Source organism: Bombyx mori, chromosome W (genome assembly GCF_030269925.1).
Source record: "Bombyx mori chromosome W, ASM3026992v2".
NCBI lineage: Eukaryota > Metazoa > Arthropoda > Insecta > Lepidoptera > Bombycidae > Bombyx > Bombyx mori.
In genome coordinates, this window is record NC_085135.1 from 5,387,637 (window position 1) to 5,406,950 (window position 19,314).

Genomic DNA, 19,314 nt, shown 5'->3' on the forward strand with positions numbered 1-19,314 from the left:
AACTGAAAACGACACAAGAAAAATATAATACTCTGGAAAACGTATTAAAAGAAATCAACAAACAGCTAGAAAGAGAAAACACACCAAAAGATAGATTAGGACCAATAGCAAGGGACCTAATAAGAAAGAGGAGCCTTCTATTTAGTAATAGACAGAACAACAAGCAAGAGATAACAAAAATTAGTAAAAATATAAACTTAGAAATACGAAAGCACAAACAAAAATTAAGAACAGAGACATTACAACTTCATATAGATAAATCAGGTGGGCTCAAGAAGGCATGGAAAGAACTCCAAGAATATACAACTTGGATAAATAACGTAACACACCACAAGACAAAAAAACATAAATCGAAAAGAAGTGACATACTCCAAACCGCGACCGATTTCTATCGAGAGTTCTACGATGACCAATCAATAACACCTACTTTAAGCAAAGAAGAAGAAAAAAATTCAGAATGAAGCGCTTGCTTTACAAGGAGTCCATAATAAGTACATCCGTCTATTGAAAAACATATACGAAAACATGAAAGCAAGAATACGGACAGAAAAGCTAGGAGAACACTTTCACATCAAAAAAGGAGTTAGACAGGGAGACCCCCTTTCACCCAAACTTTTCTCTGCAACCCTAAAACATGTGTTTCGTCAGCTCGAATGGGACGATTACGGTATTAATATTAATGGAGTGTTACTAAATCATCTGAGATTTGCCGACGACCTCATACTTATAAGCGAAAATCCAGAAACTTTACAAAAAATGATTGAGCAACTTGTATGTGAAAGTGAAAAAGTTGGACTATCATTGAACACAAACAAAACAAAGCTGATGACAAACTACAAAAAAGTCCCTATCAAACCTTACAACACAGCTAAATTAGAATATGTAAATGAGTATACATACCTCGGCCAAATCATATCCCCCAAAGACCTCACAGCAAAAGAAATCAGTAACAGAATAAATATAGGATGGAAAAGGTACTGGGCATTAAAAGATGTCATGAAGAATTCAGAAATACCTGTTAAGGCAAAGAAGAAAATATTTAATACATGCATTCTTCCAAGTATGACCTATGGATGCCAAACATGGGGATTGACAAATAAGAACATAAAATCTTTAGAAATTTGTCAACACCGAATGGAAAGAATGAAAAGTTAAACATGAAATTAAAAGATAAAATACGGTTAACAAAAATAAGAAAACAAACAAAGATCATAGATATAAAATACCGAATACAACAACTGAAATGGAAATGGGCTGGACATTTAATTCGAGATAAAACAGAAAAATGGGCCAAAGGAGTGACAGAATGGTGTCCTAGATATAAAAAGCGAAATAGAGGAAGACAACAATGTAGATGGGAAGATGACATCAAAAAAGTGGCAGAAACGACTTGGATGAGAAAAACGCAGGATAGATTATTATGGAGAACCCTTGGGGAGGCCTATGCTGTACAGCAGGACGATCAAGAAACCGGTGTCGAATAATACAACTAGATAATAAGTGTATTAAAAATGTAACTTAAATTAGATTGTTAATAAAGGCTTATATTATATTATTATATTATTATTATAAATAGAAAATCTGCGTTAGCTCACCGCCGGTTGGCAGCGTTCCCAGAAGGCTGGCAGCATTTCCACGCTGGATAGCAATGCTAATTCTTTGTGCAAAATACGTACCGGCCTTCTGGTCTCCCGAGGCCTCAATAAGTTTTTTTTAAGGTCCTTAAAAAAGCTTTTAGCAGATGGGCCCCAGGGGCCCAAAGTTTGAGCGCGGAGGCTCCAATCTCGGCGGTCCGTGCTGGAGGCGTGGTCTCGCCGCTTGGCGGACCCGTCGGCCGGCCTCCGTACCGTCGAGGCGGTCCGCCCGGTTCTCGCGGACTGGGTGGGCCGCGACCGCGGATGCCTCACCTTCCGGCTGACGCAGATGTTGACCGGCCATGGGTGTTTTGGCCGGTACCTCTTTAAGATAGCCGGAAGGGAACCGACGGCGCAGTGCCACCACTGCGCGGACCGCGACGAGGAAGACACAGCGGAACATACATTGGCGCGTTGCTCTGCATTCGACGAGCAACGCGCCGCCCTCGTCGCGGTCATAGGAGAGGACCTCTCGCTGCCGCGCGTCGTGGCTACGATGCTCGGCAGCGACGCGTCCTGGAAGGCGATGCTCGACTTCTGCGAGTCCACCATATCGCAGAAGGAGGCGGCGGAGCGAGAGAGGGAGAGCTCTTCCCTTTCCGCACCGATCCGTCGCCGTCGAGCCGGGGGCCGGAGGCGGGAATACGCCCGTACGTCCCGGCCCCTGTAGGTGGCGGCCTCCCCCCGGTGAAGGTCAAGGGGCGACCTGAGGGGGTGAGGCCGCGCGGCGCGCTACCAGCACTCTAGCGCGCTGCCGTGGAGTGATTAGAGCGACCGGTCGACGGTGTATCGCGTCCCGACCCGGCAGGCTGGTTCTGGTCCAGCGGGGTATTCCGGGACACCAGCGGCACCGTCTGGGCGGCCCGACGGGCTGCCGTACCGAGACGGCCGACGTTTCAGAGCCTTCGATTCGCCTCGAAGGCTCCGTCGGCTGGGCGTCTTTGGGGTGAGCCGCGCCGTCTGGTTGTAGTGTTGACCGTGGTAGCCCCCCTACCTCATCCGGGTTCTGACCTCGGAGAGGATCGGACGTCGGGTGTAAGAGTGCAGGGGAGTCGTTTAGTGGGTGGGCTCTAAAATCCTTGGGCCCGCGGTCTGCTCACAACACCATGCAGATCGTTGAGTCTCACATACCCCGCGCGCCCCTTTTGCGCGGGGACCTCGTAGGAGGTTCGGCCCTCTACCCGAAAAAAAAAAAAAAAAAAGGGGCCCAAAGTTTCCACCCCAAACGGAACAAAAATGAAATCTTTAGAGAGATTGTCATATTTCCGCCGTTTGAGGCCTTCAGCCGTTGAAGCAGCGCTGCCAGCGTTAGAATTAGTCCCAGGAAGATGTGTCGGCGCCATGGTATCTACACAACCCGAGGGACCTGGGGGGCCCCCCGGCGCGCACTCTGCGTGGCCGGGGGCTCCGTCTGTGGGGGAGTTTTGCTGGACTTCCACCGGGCGCGTCCGTAGGTGGCGGATAACGGGATTCTCTGGGAACAGTCCCACTCCCAGGGGTATCGTCCGGTCTTTTTCGTTGCAAGGATTTCTAGGTGTTAGGTAGGTAGGCTAGGCGTAGGAGTAGGGTAGCCTAGTTAGGCTTTGCGACGAAAGAGATCGGATGACGCGGACCAAAACCAGCAGGGGGAGTTGCGGGCTCTCCACGCCCTTCACTCGCTGAAGGGTGTTCCTCCTGGAGACGCTCGGGCTCCCTCTCTTTTCCCCTTTCTTCCCCCTTTTTGTTTTTCTTCGGGTCACGTCCGACCCGTTTCGGACGTAACCCATGGGTGACGGTGGGCCACTTTTGGCCTGCCCTCGGTGGAGAAGTGAGCCGGTGTTGCTTACGCATCTTCCGGCCGCTGGTAGCCATGTCCCCGGCTTCGGCTACAGGGGCACGCCCTCCAGAGGGGGGTACCGGTATACCGGCGTGGCTTCGTCGTTGTAGCTCTTTTGAGCGTCGGGCGGTGGTCTGCCGTGTTGCTCGTTGCACTCGGCGGGCCGCCGGCCAACCCGTAATCCTCACCGCGTGGGGGACGGGGGCCGCTGCCACGAGGCACGGGGCCGCGAGGACGTAAACCTCTTTAAAAAATGCCCCAATCCTAAGCTCTGGTGTCCGGCGATGGGATGAATGGCTGGAGGGAGTCCAGTCCCGAGGGTACCAACCAGACCCCAGGGGACCGACCCCTGGTTAATCAAAAAGGAAAAATGAAAATGGCATCTGTTAAAATAGTATTACCCCAGGAGGGTACCTCCCGCTCCGCGGGGGGAGAATCCCTCCGTGCGGTCGAGCAATCGGCCGCACGCTGCCCCACCGTTTCTGGGGGGGGCAAACACTGCCACGATGTAGGAGGCGACAGCACGGGTCGCGTAAGGGACAGAGTCCCCACCGTGCTCCTTGAGCGCTACGACAGCCTCATCTCGCTGCACTCGGCGCGAAGCTCCGCGAGGGGCGACGCGTCCAGTGGGCGGGAGACGCCGGCGCTCCTCGTCGATAGCGCTCGACAGCGGACTCGGCGGAAGCGGAAGTCGGCTCGACAGCCGGCGTCCTCCGCTCCGTCTGACTCCTCGGAGGGTGAGCCCGCCAGCGCCAAATATATGGCGATGGCGGAAGGGCCAGCGGCTGCTGCGGCACCGCTCGCCACCGAACGTGACACATTGTCATCTCGCGGACTGGCTGCTGCCTCCTCGGCGCAGTCCAGGGCCGCCTGCCGTGAGGCAAACAAATTAAAAGAAGTAAGAGAGGTTGAGCGCCTAGAGCGCTCCCTAATGGAGGTGGGTCCCTCTGACCCACTCCGAACCACAACCGCGGAGAGGGCGGGCTTGCGGCGGAAACTAGATCTGCACGCCCGCTTTGAGCAGATTGCTGCAGAAAACAGCCGGCTTCGGGCCGAGAATGGACAGCTGCGTGTCGACATGGCCGAGATGCGCACGATGGTTGCCGACCTCATCGAGCGGCAACGCAGCTCGGCTCCTGTCCCTCCTCTGCCCGAAGCCGAAGACCCCAATGAGGTCGAGGAGCTAAGGCGGCGGCTCGTCATGCTGAAGGCGAGGAGCTCCACAGTGGAGCGCGCGAGACCGCCCCTCGCCCATGAGCTGAAGAACGGTCCCCCTGTATCGGCGCCTCGCAGGATTGCAAGGGCCGTGAACACGTAAGGCGGACCGAAATTATGCGTGACACCCGCGACACGTCCTGCCGCTGCTGTCCCAGCAAGGCAGCTCCAGACAACGGGGGCACCAAAACCCTCGCCCTCAAGGCCTACCAGCCAGTCTAAGACCCAGGAGGCGGCTCCTGTCCCGTCCCAGCCTGCGAAGGCGGGGCCCGGCAGGAGCCGTAACAAAAAGAAAGGGGGCGTCAACTCCGCCAAATCGGCACCAACCCCCCAGCCCCGCCCACTGCCCCCAGCCCCGGCAAATATGAACGAGGCCTGGACGAAGGTAGTGCGGCGCATGCCCAAGAAGGTGGCGGCACCTGCTGCACCGCGCCCCAAGCCTACCCCTGCGGCCACAGCTCCCCGTCAAGAGGGTCGAGTAGAGCCAAGGGGCCGAAATGGACGGAGGAAACCGCGTGCCCCGCGGTCGGCTGCAGTAGTAGTGGAGCTGCTGCCGGCCGCCAAAGAAAAGGGCATCACCTACAACGAGGTGATGACCCGGGCGCGCGGTGGTGTCAACGTAGACGCCCTCGGCGTGGAGGGTGGCCTGAAGGTCCGGCAGACGGCCAACGGGGCCCGCCTGTTAGAATGCCCCGGCGCCAATTCCAGCGCCGCGGCGGAAAAACTGGCAGTCCGCCTGCGGGAGATCCTGCCGGACCCCGAGGTGGTACGCATCGCGCGGCCCGTGAAGATGGGAGAAGTAAAAATCACGGGCCTCGACGAGTGCGCAACCAAGGAGGAGGTCGCCGCGGCCATCGCGTCGCAGGGCAACTGCGCCCTCGCCGACGTAAAAGTCGGGGAGTTCCGGGCAACCTACTCCGGAACCCGGACGGCGTGGGCGCGTTGCCCGATCGCAACGGCAACTCTTCTGGCCACCCCTCCACAGGGTCGGCCTTCCGACAGCCCAGGAAGGCTACGCGTGGGCTGGATAATGGCCCACGTGCAGCTGCAGGACGCCAGGCCGTGGCGTTGTCTTCGGTGCTTCGGCACCGGCCACGGCCTCGCCAAGTGTCCCTCGACCGTGGACCGCAGCGACCTTTGTTTCCGCTGCGGCCAACCGGGGCACAAGGCTGCCTCCTGCACAACAGCCGCGCCGCACTGCGTCTTGTGTGACGCGGCCAAGCGGAAGGCCGACCACCGGGCCGGGGGCCCGGCGTGTAAGTCCGCTCCCTCCTCTACCAAAACGAGGAGGGGCGGTAAAAAAAACAAGAAGAGGAAAGAGCAGGCTGCAATAAGGGCAGCCAGCGAGTCAGTTCCCGCCGCGGCAGTTATCGAGCCGGAGGGCGGGACAGACGAGGGAGCGATGGACGTAGCCCCATAATGGGTTGCGTCCATCGCTTCCTCCAGTGTAATTTGAACCACTCCGCTAGGGCACAAGATCTCCTCGTCCACACCATGGCGGAGTGGTCAATCGACGTTGTTGTCGCCGCGGAGCCGTACTTCGTCCCCACTGACCAGGACTGCTGGATCGGGGACGTCGACGGCTCCGTGGCCATACTAATAAGACAATCCGCGGCGTTACCCCCCTTGGATATGGTGGCCAGGGGATCCGGGTACGTCGCGGCTAGGATCGACGGGACCGTCGTGATCGGGGCGTACTTTTCTCCGAACAGGAGCCTCGCCGAATTCGAACAGTTCTTGGGCGGGCTCGAAGCGCTTTTACACCGCTTCGGGTCCCGCCCTGTCATCGTCGCGGGGGACTTCAATGCCAAATGTACGGCTTGGGGCTCCCCCCGCACGGATGCGCGAGGCGAGGCCCTTTCGGAGTGGGCGATCGCGACCAGCCTCTTTCTCATAAACAGAGGTTCGGTCGCGACTTGCGTGCGGTGGAACGGGCAGTCTCATGTGGACGTGACGTTCGCGTCCCCGTCCGTCGCATGCCGAACCCGCGGCTGGCGCGTACTCGAGGGGGCGGAGACGCTCTCGGATCATAGATACGTCCGATTCGAGCTCTCCGCCTCCTCCTTGTCGTCGTCGTCGTCGGCGTCAGCTGCGGGCGCCCGCGGTGAGGAGGAGCTCCCGCAAGGTGCAGCCCGTTCGTTCCCCAGATGGGCCTTGAAACGGATGGATAAGGAGTTGCTGATGGAGGCGGCCGCTGTTGCTGCGTGGGAGCCAAAACCCGCGCGGCTTGCGGACGTGGATGCGGAGGTCGATTGGTTCCGGGGCACTATGGCTAGAGTTTGTGATGCCGCCATGCCCCGGGTCGGCCCTCGTGCACCACGTGGGGGTGCGTTCTGGTGGTCGCCCGAGATCGCGAGACTCCGCGAGGAGTGCGTGAGGGCGCGCCGCCGGAGCGCACGCCACCGCCGCCGCCGTCGACGCGACGCTACATTCGCGGAGACAGCGGCCCGGCTGCACGCTGAATGTCGCCAAAAGCAGGCGGCGTTGCAGCTGGCCATCGGCGAGGCCAAGAGACAGAGCATGAAGACTCTCCTGGAGTCGCTCGACGATGATCCCTGGGGGCGTCCATATAAGATGGTGCGCAGGAAACTGCAACCGTGGGCGCTCCCGGTCACCGAGCGGCTTCAGCCTCGGCAGCTGCGGGAAATCGTTTCCGCACTTTTCCCGCCGGCAGCGGGGGGGAGCTTTGAACCCCCCCAGATGGACGCAATGTGCGGCACGCTGCCGCGTCGCCCAAGCGTTCCCGCTGCTGAGGTGCCCCCTCCTCCTATCACGGGGGCAGAGATCCATGCGGCCGTGTCCAAAATGAGAGCGAAGGACGCGGCCCCTGGCCCTGACGGCGTTCACGGCCGGGTCTGGAACTTGGCCTTCGAGGCCCTAGGGGACCGGCTCGGGGGGCTTTTTGAAGCGTGCCTCGAGTCGGGACAGTTCCCGTCGAAATGGAAGACGGGCAGACTGGTCCTGTTGAGGAAGGACGGGCGCCCCGCGGACTCACCCGCGGGCTATCGCCCCATCGTGTTGCTGGACGAGGCGGGCAAAATGTTGGAAAGGATCGTGGCTGCCCGCATCGTCCGGCACCTGACCGGGACGGGTCCCGATCTTTCGGCGGAGCAATACGGCTTCAGAGAGGGCCGCTCGACGATCGACGCGATTTTGCGCGTGCGTGCCCTCTCCGACGAAGCCGTATCCCGAGGCGGGGTGGCGATGGCGGTGTCCTTGGACATAAGGAACGCATTCAACACCCTGCCCTGGTCGGTGATCGCGGGGGCGCTGGAGTATCACGGCGTCCCTGCGTACCTCCGCCGGTTGATCGGCTCCTATCTCGAGGACAGGTCGATCGTATGCGTCGGACACGGTGGGGCGGTCTACCGCTTCCCCGTCGAGCGCGGTGTTCCGCAGGGGTCTGTCCTGGGCCCCCTGCTGTGGAACATCGGCTACGACTGGGTCCTGCGGGGCGCCCTATGGGGTTCCCTCCCCGGGCTAAGTGTCGTCTGCTATGCTGACGACACGCTGGTCGTAGCCCCGGGGAGGGACTACCGGGAGTCTGCCCGTCTGGCTTGCGCAGGTGTGGCAAACGTCGTCGCAAGGATCCGACGGTTGGGGCTCGAGGTGGCGCTCGAAAAAACCCAGGCCCTCTTATTTCACGGGCCGGGACGGGCGCCGCCTGCGGATGCCCACCTCGTGATCGGAGGCGTTCGCATCGGGGTCGGGGTGACCGGTCTCAGTTACCTCGGCCTCGAACTGGATGGTCGTTGGAGCTTCCGCACTCACTTTAAGAAATTGGGCCCTCGGCTGATGGCGACGGCCGGCTCTTTGAGCCGGCTCCTTCCAAACGTCGGGGGTCCCGATGAGGCGGCGCGCCGCCTATACATGGGGGTGGTGCGGTCGATGGCACTATATGGTGCTCCGGTATGGTGCCAGGCCCTGACCCGCAAGAACGTCGCCGCGCTGCGATCGCGGTCAGGGCCATCCGAGGATACCGCACCGTCTCCTTCGAGGCGGCGTGCTTGCTCGCCGGGGCGCCACCCTGGGACCTGGAGGCGGAGGCGCTCGCTGCTGATTACAGGTGGCGTAGCGACCTCCGCTCTAGAGGGGAAGGGCGCCCCGGCGAAGGTGTAGTTCGAGCGCGGAGGCTCCAATCTCGGCGGTCCGTGCTGGAGGCGTGGTCTCGCCGCTTGGCGGACCCGTCGGCCGGCATCCGTACCGTCGAGGCGGTCCGCCCGGTTCTCGTGGACTGGGTGGGCCGCGACCGCGGATGCCTCACCTTCCGGCTGACGCAGATGTTGACCGGCCATGGGTGTTTTGGCCGGTACCTCTTCAAGATAGCCGGAAGGGAACCGACGGCGCAGTGCCACCACTGCGCGGACCGCGACGAGGAAGACACAGCGGAACATACATTGGCGCGTTGCTCTGGTTTCGACGAGCAACGCGCCGCCCTCGTCGCGGTCATAGGAGAGGACCTCTCGCTGCCGCGCGTCGTGGCTACGATGCTCGGCAGCGACGCGTCCTGGAAGGCGATGCTCGACTTCTGCGAGTCCACCATCTCGCAGAAGGAGGCGGCGGAGCGAGAGAGGGAGAGCTCTTCCCTTTCCGCACCAATCCGTCGCCGTCGAGCCGGGGGCCGGAGGCGGGAATACGCCCGTACGTCCCGGCCCCTGTAGGTAGCGGCCTCCCCCCGGTGAAGGTCAAGGGGTGACCTGAGGGGGTGAGGCCGCGCGGCGCGCTACCAGCACTCTAGCGCGCTGCCGTGGAGTAAATAGAGCGACCGGTCGACGGTGTATCGCGTCCCGACCCGGCAGGCTGGTTCTGGTCCAGCGGGGTATTCCGGGACACCAGCGGCACCGTCCGGGCGGCCCGACGGGCTGCCGTACCGAGACGGCCGACGTTTCAGAGCCTTCGATTCGCCTCGAAGGCTCAGTCGGCTGGGCGTCCTTGGGGTGAGCCGCGCCGTCTGGTTGTAGTGTTGACCGCGGTAGCCCCCCTACCTCATCCGGGTTCTGACCTCGGAGGGGATCGGACGTCGGGTGTAAGAGTGCAGGGGAGTCGTTTAGTGGGTGGGCCCTAAAATCCTTGGGCCCGCGGTCTGCTCACAACACTATGCAGATCGTAGAGTCTCACATACCCCGCGCGCCCCTTTTGCGCGGGGACCTCGTAGGAGGTTCGGCCCTCTACCCGAAAAAAAAAAAAAAAAGGGAGATGGAAAATATCTGAGAATTGTTCGAAAAGCTGTGATTTTTCTTCGTAGTTTAGATGGGCGATACGAATTTGTTCAAGAACCCTTTTTGTTCTAAGGTATGCATTGTGATCATTAGGGTTGTTAGAATTATGTGGGTTATCCGAATCAATATTGTATATTTTTTGTATCTGTTCTATGTTATCGAGTGGTGTCAATTTTAGTTTTAGATCGGAGCTAAAAGATAGGGGTTGTTCGGATGTATTTACAACGGATATGTTGACTCTTGAATTTTCTTTGATTTTGATGATGCAGTTGGCAATGAGTAGGTTTTCAATTGGACATTGATCTAAAATGAGGCCTTCATGGATTTCAGGGTTTAATACGGTGCATTCAATTATGGTTTCGGATCTTGGAGGAATTATGCATATAGGCTCGTTAAATTGTAGCTTAAATGGAATTTTATTTAATATTAATTGATGTTTGGTGTAATCGATTTTTCCGTGCATTACATTAAAAATGTCGTTCCCGATTATACCATCGTAAGGTAAATTCACTCCATCGACAATGTGAAAGTTGTATTTTAGTGCGTCAAATTGAACAGGGATATGCCCGAGGGTCGATTTTGTACCTGATGAGTCAATACCTTTGAATTTAATAATATGTTGAGTGATTTCAGGTAACGTTTTGATTGATGATTTTGATATTAGACTAATAGATGCACCTGTGTCGATTAGTAGTGATAGTGGTTTCGAAGAAATAGAGGTAATTGTTTTTATATACGGCAAGTATTTATGGGAGATATTTGTGCTATAATTATAAATTTTAGAATCATGTGACGATTCATTGATAGTAATCGTTTTAGTTAGGATCTTGGGTAAGTGATGTGTGCCTAAATTTTCAGGGTCGCGACGAGACCATGTAGCGGACGTCACTGTAGGCGATGTTTGTAGGAAATTGGATTCGCAAGATTTGGTATTTTGATTTTTAAATGATTTTGTGTCGGATTTTTGAATAGGGCGGCCCGACCGACACGATCGCGGGCCTCTACTTAGTTTAAAAACGAAGGGTCACACTCGTTGACATTGTCAACCGTGTCCTCCCCTTCTTCCACGAAATTGACACGGTTTTCGTTTGGCTTGTTTTGTGGAAAATCGTACCGTTTATTGTTATTGTACTCCCTTTTTCGGCAGTTTTCGATTACATGTCCATTAATTTTACAATATCGACAGAACAGGGGATAAGTGCGTGGTTTATTTTGATAGCCGAAGTTTGGTCTAAAGTCTGGAGTTTCGTTTTTGGCCTTATAAAACGTTTTAGGCCTTGAAGTACTTGGCTCGTTAATAGCAATAGGTCTCCGATTCATGAATTGCAGAATCTTTTCTTCGGAAACTGCAGTGTTGACGGCTTCGTTAAGGTTTAGGGGATTTTTACACCGAACTATATTTGAAATGTTCGGCTTCAATCCGATTAAAAAGGTATGAAGGGCTAGGTCTTCCATAGCTGCTAAGCGACCGACTAGTTCGTTATCTTTTTTATTGCATAGCGTTATTTCCGTTAATAGTTTGGAAAGGCATGTTTCTAAGCGTAACGCGAATTGCGTAACTGATTCGTTTAATTGTTGGCGACATTCTTGTAAATCGGTTAAAAGGTGTGTGTAATGTTTTCGTTCTCCGAATTGTGTCTTGAGGAAGTCGTTTAATTGATCCCATGAGTCAAAGTCTTTAATAGAGCACGCAATTTCAGCTTTTCCCTCAAGTTGGGATAGAATAAATTTTAGTAGTATATGTTTTTGTGACTCTGAAGCAAGATCGATTGCGTTTTCGCAGTTTGTTAAAAAAGGTGTTAGTTTGTCACGTGATCCGTCAAAGGGCTTTATAAATTTGAACAATGTCCCTATTTGTATACATTCTCCCTTTTCGGTTTTTGTGGTTTGCGTTTCTTTTTTGGACATGGTTGTTAAAGTTCGAGAAATATTTAAGCAACAATGAAATTACGACACGGTGTAATAGTCGGACCAACAAGTAATTCGATAACGCTACTGTCTCTATGAGATAAGCACCGGATGGTTGACGAAGCTATTCGATGGTCTCAAGGACTAAAATTGTAAGTTAAGTTATTAAAATTATATCGATGTAATTTATATAATTTGATATACGGTTTTTGAACAATTTTCTTTGCTGATTATATTAATTTATTAATAAGGAGATATCATATGCTATTATCTAATTGTGTAATGTCTATAAATTTGCAATTTCTTGACTAGAGATAGCACTGTTTCACTTACTACATAGATGAACACCACCATAGGAATAATTTCAGGAGCATGATGCTGTGTCTTCTGTTGCTTGGCCTTGGTGTGATGGATTGTGTAGTCTCAGGATGGAGATATAGTAGGGGCTCGGCTTCACCCAATTTGAGTAGACGAACAAAAGTAGACGGGCTCGAACAGGCGAACTTGAATTTTATTTTTATGGTAAACAAAAGTTTTCTTGTTTTCAAAGTTCACACTTTTATTTCCACTTTTAGTATTTGTTTTGCACTTTCGTTTTGATGATTTCTGGTTTGGAGGATACCGAGGACCTTTTGTTTTGATCCCTTTACGCTGCCACCAATTTATTATACGGAATTAACAAATTATCTTTTTAAAAAAAGATTTTATTGACGAAAATGAATATATAAAGGTTTCACGACGATTAATGACGGCAACCGTGCCGTGTGGAATTAGGAATAGGACTGACTGGATAGGGAGGGGATTGTTCTCTAATAAAGGATCATAACTGCTGATGCTGTTCGCGAAAGGTGATGATGAAAGGAAAGCTAGGAACCAGAGGGCATCATAACAGTACGCAGATCAAGACGGAATAATCGAGCAACGGTTCAAGCATCTAGAATACGAAATCAATTCAAATTTCAAATTTTATTTCAATAATCCTATCCAAGAGTATCTAGGAAACCATTAGTACCAGAAAATTGTTGTTTTATTTCGTCCCACATTTTTTTTATAACATGCCTATATTTATGATGTGGATGTTTTGACATCCATATTTCTGGTCTACTCAGTATTTCACTAATGAATTGTTCCACATCCATTATATTTTATTAGCTCAACGCGCGGTAAAAACAAAATGATTTGTTTCGGTCGCGCGATGCCCCAATGCGTCCACCGACACCGCCGCGCGCGCCGCTCTGAACTGTGGCCGCCTCCATATTGTCTAGTACATTTGTTTCACTCGCACATCGTGCAGCTCGTCGCCGCCAGATGTCACGCGCCTCTCACCGCGCCTCGCAACGCACCGCAAAACGCACCGCCAGTAGCTGTGGCATACTTCATAGGTTGTCTACCATTTGTTTTCGCCGCTCCCGCTTGCCGCGCCTCACGACGCACCGCAATTCGCACCGCTCTCGGCTGTGGCCAAGGGGTAAGAGGTGAGCAAAAAAAATATATGAAATCCGAACAAAAACAGTTTCACTGAAAAAAATTGCGCCAAGTCCACGTTCATAAAACTCCTCATAATAACATTTGCACTTTACAAAAAAAATAAGACTCATTTCAATAACTTTCATTCTCTACAAAAAGATGTGAAATACAAAAAAATACCAAGAAACCGTCATAATGTTGAAAAAATAAAAAAAAAATTGATGAAAATAAAAAAAAATAAAAAATTATCTTATGTAACGGACGTGACGTCAGCTGTCATGCCCTGCCGCCAGCCAAGCCGCCAAGCCATATTAACACGCCCCCTTCCGCCACCGCCGCCGCCGCCAGCCAAAGCCGACGAAGGGGGGATAGCGTTAATAAAACAAGCCATGCCAGCCATTTCTACCTGCTTTCTGCATTCTCGCACAAATAAAAGAACTTGTCGTTACGCTGCTGGTTTTTATTGTCACATCATTTGCAACAATCAGAAGTGGCATAAAGAAATGAAACAACGTCATATACACGCTCAGATCTCTCGGTCTTCTGACAAGTTTGAAGAAGATGAAGCTCCTATTCCACTGGCGAGGAACGTGTTGAAAAATTGCTTCAGAAGGAGGTCCACAAGGCGATACTTGAGCTACAGGATGAAGAACCTGAAACAATCAAATCAAAGGTACTTCGACGTCGTCGGACCAAGAGCGCCTGCTGCCCTGTCCTTCCATCATTCTGGTTCACGTGGAGGGAAACTAGAAGAGCAGCAACGTGGTTACTCCACTGCGGCACTACGAGCTTCACGGCGCTCCACGAGATTCACGGCTACGAGCTTCCTTCTCCCTGCCTGCGACGCTGCTGCGCGGCGAAGACAGCTACATCAAAGTCATCAACATGGGCTCGGAGACCATCATGTGGCCGCCGGGCGAGGTGCTGCCGAGGGCCAACAGCTGCGAGGAGCCACAGCCAAACAGCCAGGTGTGTTGCATTTCTACTTGCCCTAGCCATGCCATTACAAATATTTCGAGATTTGAAGGTAGAAATAAAAAAAATTAAAAGGAGCCATTAAATAATAAGGGTCATTCAGATTTAAAAAATACAGTATAAGCATTGCTTTGCTACGAATACACATGATTTAGGTATTGTCAATTTAGTCCAAATGCAAATTAAGCTTACTAGTGATCAGCCCGTGTATCGCCACCTTTACTTTCTCATAATGAACAAACGATAGTTAAATCTAAAGCTAATTAACTTTAGATGCCGGCATTATAAAATAATCTGAAGCTAGTCATGCTTCACCAGTGGTCTTATTAAGAAACAGAACGGCGACAGTAGGCTATGCGTTGATTATCGTGCGTTAAACGCTATGGTAAAATATAAAAGTATCCACCGAACAGTACTTCACGAGTTTAGATTTAGCCCAGGGTTACCATAAATTAAGCATTGTGCCAGATACACAACTTCTTTCATTACGCCGCAAGGTCATTATTTCGAGTACACTAGAATTCCTTTTGTTTTAGCAAATGCGCCATCTGTATTCATGCGTTTCTTCTTTTTCTCCACCTTATTCCACTAGGTGGGGTAGTTAAATGCGTTTAATAAATAAAATAATTGGTCTGTGGGTAGAAAAGAAATGGGTAAAAATAAATGTAGGTCAAATCGAGATACTAGCAATTTGAAACGATTTACCTCTACCCTCAGTTGGTATAAAATCAGGTTCAATAATTATTGAGAAAGTACTTGGGAAATTTTATGGTGGAGACTTAAAATTAAATATGAGTAAATGCTCATTCTTGGAGAAACAAGTCACTTGTTTAGGTCATGAAATATCTTCAGACGGTATACAGCCGGGTGCAACAAAAATTGACGGCCTTTCGCAGTTTCCTGTGCCAAATAATGCTCAGTATGCGATAGTTTATTGATTATGTTACTTTAGAAAGTTTATTCCCAGTTTTGCCGTGATTGCGCGTCCATTAACCCGAGTTAAGAAAAAAAAAAAAAAAAAAGATAAATCATGGGTGTGGGGCCATCTACCGGGAGTCTGCCCGTCTGGCGTGCGCAGGCGTGGCACACGTCGTCACCAGGATCCGACGGTTGGGGCTCGAGGTGGCGCTCGACAAAACCCAGGCCCTGTTGTTTCACGGGCCGGGACGAGCGCCGCCTCTGGGTGCCAACCTCGTGATCGGAGGCGTCCGCGTCGAGGTCGGGGTGACCGGTCTTCGGTACCTCGGCCTCGAACTGGACGGTCGGTGGAGCTTCCGCGCTCACTTTGAAAAATTGGGCCCTCGACTGATGGCGACGGCCGGCTCTTTGAGCCGGCTGCTTCCAAACGTCGGGGGTCCCGATCAGGTGGCGCGCCGCCTCTACATGGGGGTGGTGCGGTCGATGGCACTATACGGGGCTCCCGTATGGTGCCACGCCCTGACCCGCAAGAACGTCGCGGCGCTGCGATCGCGGTCAGGGCCATCCGAGGATACCGCACCGTCTCATTCGAGGCGGCGTGCTTGCTCGCGGGGGCGCCACCCTGGGACCTGGAGGCGGAGGCGCTCGCTGCCGATTACCGGTGGCGTAGCGACCTTCGCTCTAGGGGGGAAGGGCGCCCCGGCGAAGGAGTAGTTCGAGCGCGGAGGCTCCAATCTCGGCGGTCCGTGCTGGAGGCGTGGTCTCGCCGCTTGGCGGACCCGTCGGCCGGCATCCATACCGTCGAGGCGGTCCGCCCGGTTCTCGCGGACTGGGTGGGCCGCGACCGCGGATGCCTCACCTTCCGGCTGACGCAAATGTTGACCGGCCATGGATGTTTTGGCCGGTATCTTTTCAAAATAGCCGGAAGGGAACCGACGGCACAGTGCCACCACTGCGCGGACCGCGACGAGGATGACACAGCGGAACACACGCTGGCGCGTTGCTCTGGATTTGACGAGCAGCGCGCCGCCCTCGTCGCGGTCATAGGAGAGGACCTCTCGCTGCCGCGCGTCGTGGCTACGATGCTCGGCAGCGACGCGTCCTGGAAGGCGATGCTCGACTTCTGCGAGTCCACCATCTCGCAGAAGGAGGCGGCGGAGCGAGAGAGGGAGAGCTCTTCCCTTTCCGCACCGATCCGTCGCCGTCGAGCCGGGGGCCGGAGGCGGGAATACGCCCGTACGTCCCGGCCCCTGTAGGTGGCGGCCTCCCCCTGGTGAAGATCAAGGGGCGACCTGAGGGGGTGAGGCCGCGCGGCGCGCTTCCAGCACTCTAGCGCGCTGCCGTGGAGTGATTAGAGCGACCGGTCGACGGTGTATCGCGTCCCGACCCGGCAGGCTGGTTCTGGTTCAGCGGGGTATTCCGGGACACCAGCGGCACCGTCTGGGCGGCCCGACGGGCTGCCGTACCAAGACGGCCGATGTTTCAGAGCCTTCGATTCGCCTCGAAGGCTCCGTCGGCTGGGCGTCCTTGGGGTGAGCCGCGCCGTCTGGTTGTAGTGTTGACCGCGGTAGCCCCCCTACCTCATCCGGGTTCTGACCTCGGAGGGGATCGGACGTCGGGTGTAAGAGTGCAGGGGAGTCGTTTAGTGGGTGGGCTCTAAAATCCTTGGGCCCGCGGTCTGCTCACAACACCATGCAGATCGTTGAGTCTCACATACCCCGCGCGCCCCTTTTGCGCGGGGACCTCGTAGGAGGTTCGGCCCTCTACCCGAAAAAAAAAAAAAAAATGGGTGTGGGGCCATCCCGAGGGACCTGGGCGGGCCCCCCGGCGCGCACTCTGCGTGGCCGGGGGCTCCGTCTGTGAGGGAGTTTTTGCTGGATTTCCACCGGGCGCGTCCGTAGGTGGCGGATAACGGGATCCTCTGGGAACAGTCCCACTCCCAGGGGTATCGTCCGGTCTTTTTCGTTGCAAGGATTCTAGGTGTTAGGTAGGTAGGTTAGGTGTAGGGGTAGGGTAGCCTAGTTCCGTGCTGGAGGCGTGGTCTCGCCGCTTGGCGGACCCGTCGGCCGGCATCCGTACCGTCGAGGCGGTCCGCCCGGTTCTCGTGGACTGGGTGGGCCGCGACCGCGGATGCCTCACCTTCCGGCTGACGCAGATGTTGACCGGCCATGGGTGTTTTGGCCGGTACCTCTTCAAGATAGCCGGAAGGGAACCGACGGCGCAGTGCCACCACTGCGCGGACCGCGACGAGGAAGACACAGCGGAACATACATTGGCGCGTTGCTCTGGTTTCGACGAGCAACGCGCCGTTCTCGTCGCGGTCATAGGAGAGGACCTCTCGCTGCCGCGCGTCGTGGCTACGATGCTCGGCAGCGACACGTCCTGGAAGGCGATGCTCGACTTCTGCGAGTCCACCATCTCGCAGAAGGAGGCGGCGGAGCGAGAGAGGGAGAGCTCTTCCCTTTCCGCACCAATCCGTCGCCGTCGAGCCGGGGGCCGGAGGCGGGAATACGCCCGTACGTCCCGGCCCCTGTAGGTAGCGGCCTCCCCCCGGTGAAGGTCAAGGGGCGACCTGAGGGGGTGAGGCCGCGCGGCGCGCTACCAGCACTCTAGCGCGCTGCCGTGGAGTGAATAGAGCGACCGGTCGACGGTGTATCGCGTCCCGACCCGGCAGGCTGGTTCTGGTCCAGCGGGGTATCCCGGGACACCAGCGGCACCGTCTGGGCGGCCCGACGGGCTGCCGTACCGAGACGGCCGACGTTTCAGAGCCTTCGATTCGCCTCGAAGGCTCCGTCGGCCGGGCGTCCTTGGGGTGAGCCGCGCCGTCTGGTTGTAGTGTTGACCGCGGTAGCCCCCCTACCTCATCCGGGTTCTGACCTCGGAGGGGATCGGACGTCGGGTGTAAGAGTGCAGGGGAGTCGTTTAGTGGGTGGGCTCTAAAATCCTTGGGCCCGCGGTCTGCTCACAACACCATGCAGATCGTTGAGTCTCACATACCCCGCGCGCCCCTTTTGCGCGGGGACCTCGTAGGAGGTTCGGCCCTCTACCCGAAAAAAAAAAAAAAAAAAAAAAAGGCATACGTTAAACGGTATTGCTTGCCCGCGCGCTAATTGACCAGGTTGAACAAACTAAACATACAATTTTATGTGTTGCGGGCAACTGATCCTAGTGAAGCTACAAATAATTTAGTGAACTCCGTCATTTGAGGCACAAAAAACACAATTAAAAGTAGCAGCGGCTACAAGCCTTGTGATTTAATCTTTGCGCGCTCTGGTAGGTCAATATGTGATGTTTCGATTCCTGGTCGCGAACCAGAAACTGTTGACGCACGGCGTAAGATAGCTACAGCTAGGATAAAACAAGCGAGTACAATAATGACACACAACATTAATTAAGAAAAGGAATTTTGTATCGTAGAAACAGGCTCCAACTGATTAGTAGCGCCGCTAGGATTAATACCAAATTAGACGATTTGTACTCAGGTCCGTATGTAGTAACTAAAGTAGTAGGTAACAATCGGTATCTAATTAGAAGTATATCTAAAAGGTTTTAAAAACTTCACTGGCCTGGTTTCAACAGATTCATTAAGGCCCTATAAAAGTATAGCCCATGTGTCCGATAGCGCTAGTATTTCCTATGAGCAGCTCGAAACTGAAGACCTTATTGATTTATTTGAGAACTAAATGTTTTTGTGTGTTCCCCATTGCGGGAGCAATTGTTGCAGGATGGCCGAATGTAACGGACGTGACGTCAGCTGTCATGCCCTGCCGCCAGCCAAGCCGCCAAGCCATATTAACACGCCCCCTTCCGCCACCGCCGCCGCCGCCAGCCAAAGCCAACGAAGGGGGGATAGTGTTAATAAAACAAGCCATGCCAGCCATTTCTACCTGCTTTCTGCATTCTCGCACAAATAAAAGAACTTGTCGTTACGCTGCTGGTTTTTATTGTCACATCATTTGCAACACTTACTTGGCGCGCGTCATTGAGTACCCCAAATTTTTTCAGGATAAATGAACATCCTTTTAATGTTTACAAATTTATAAGTAGGTCAACCTATGAAATGCATAAATGTAATTAATAAATTATTATTTCAAATTAAGTTTTACAAAAGTTAGGTACAATCGACATCCCGAGGGACCTGGGCGGGCCCCCCGGCGCGCAC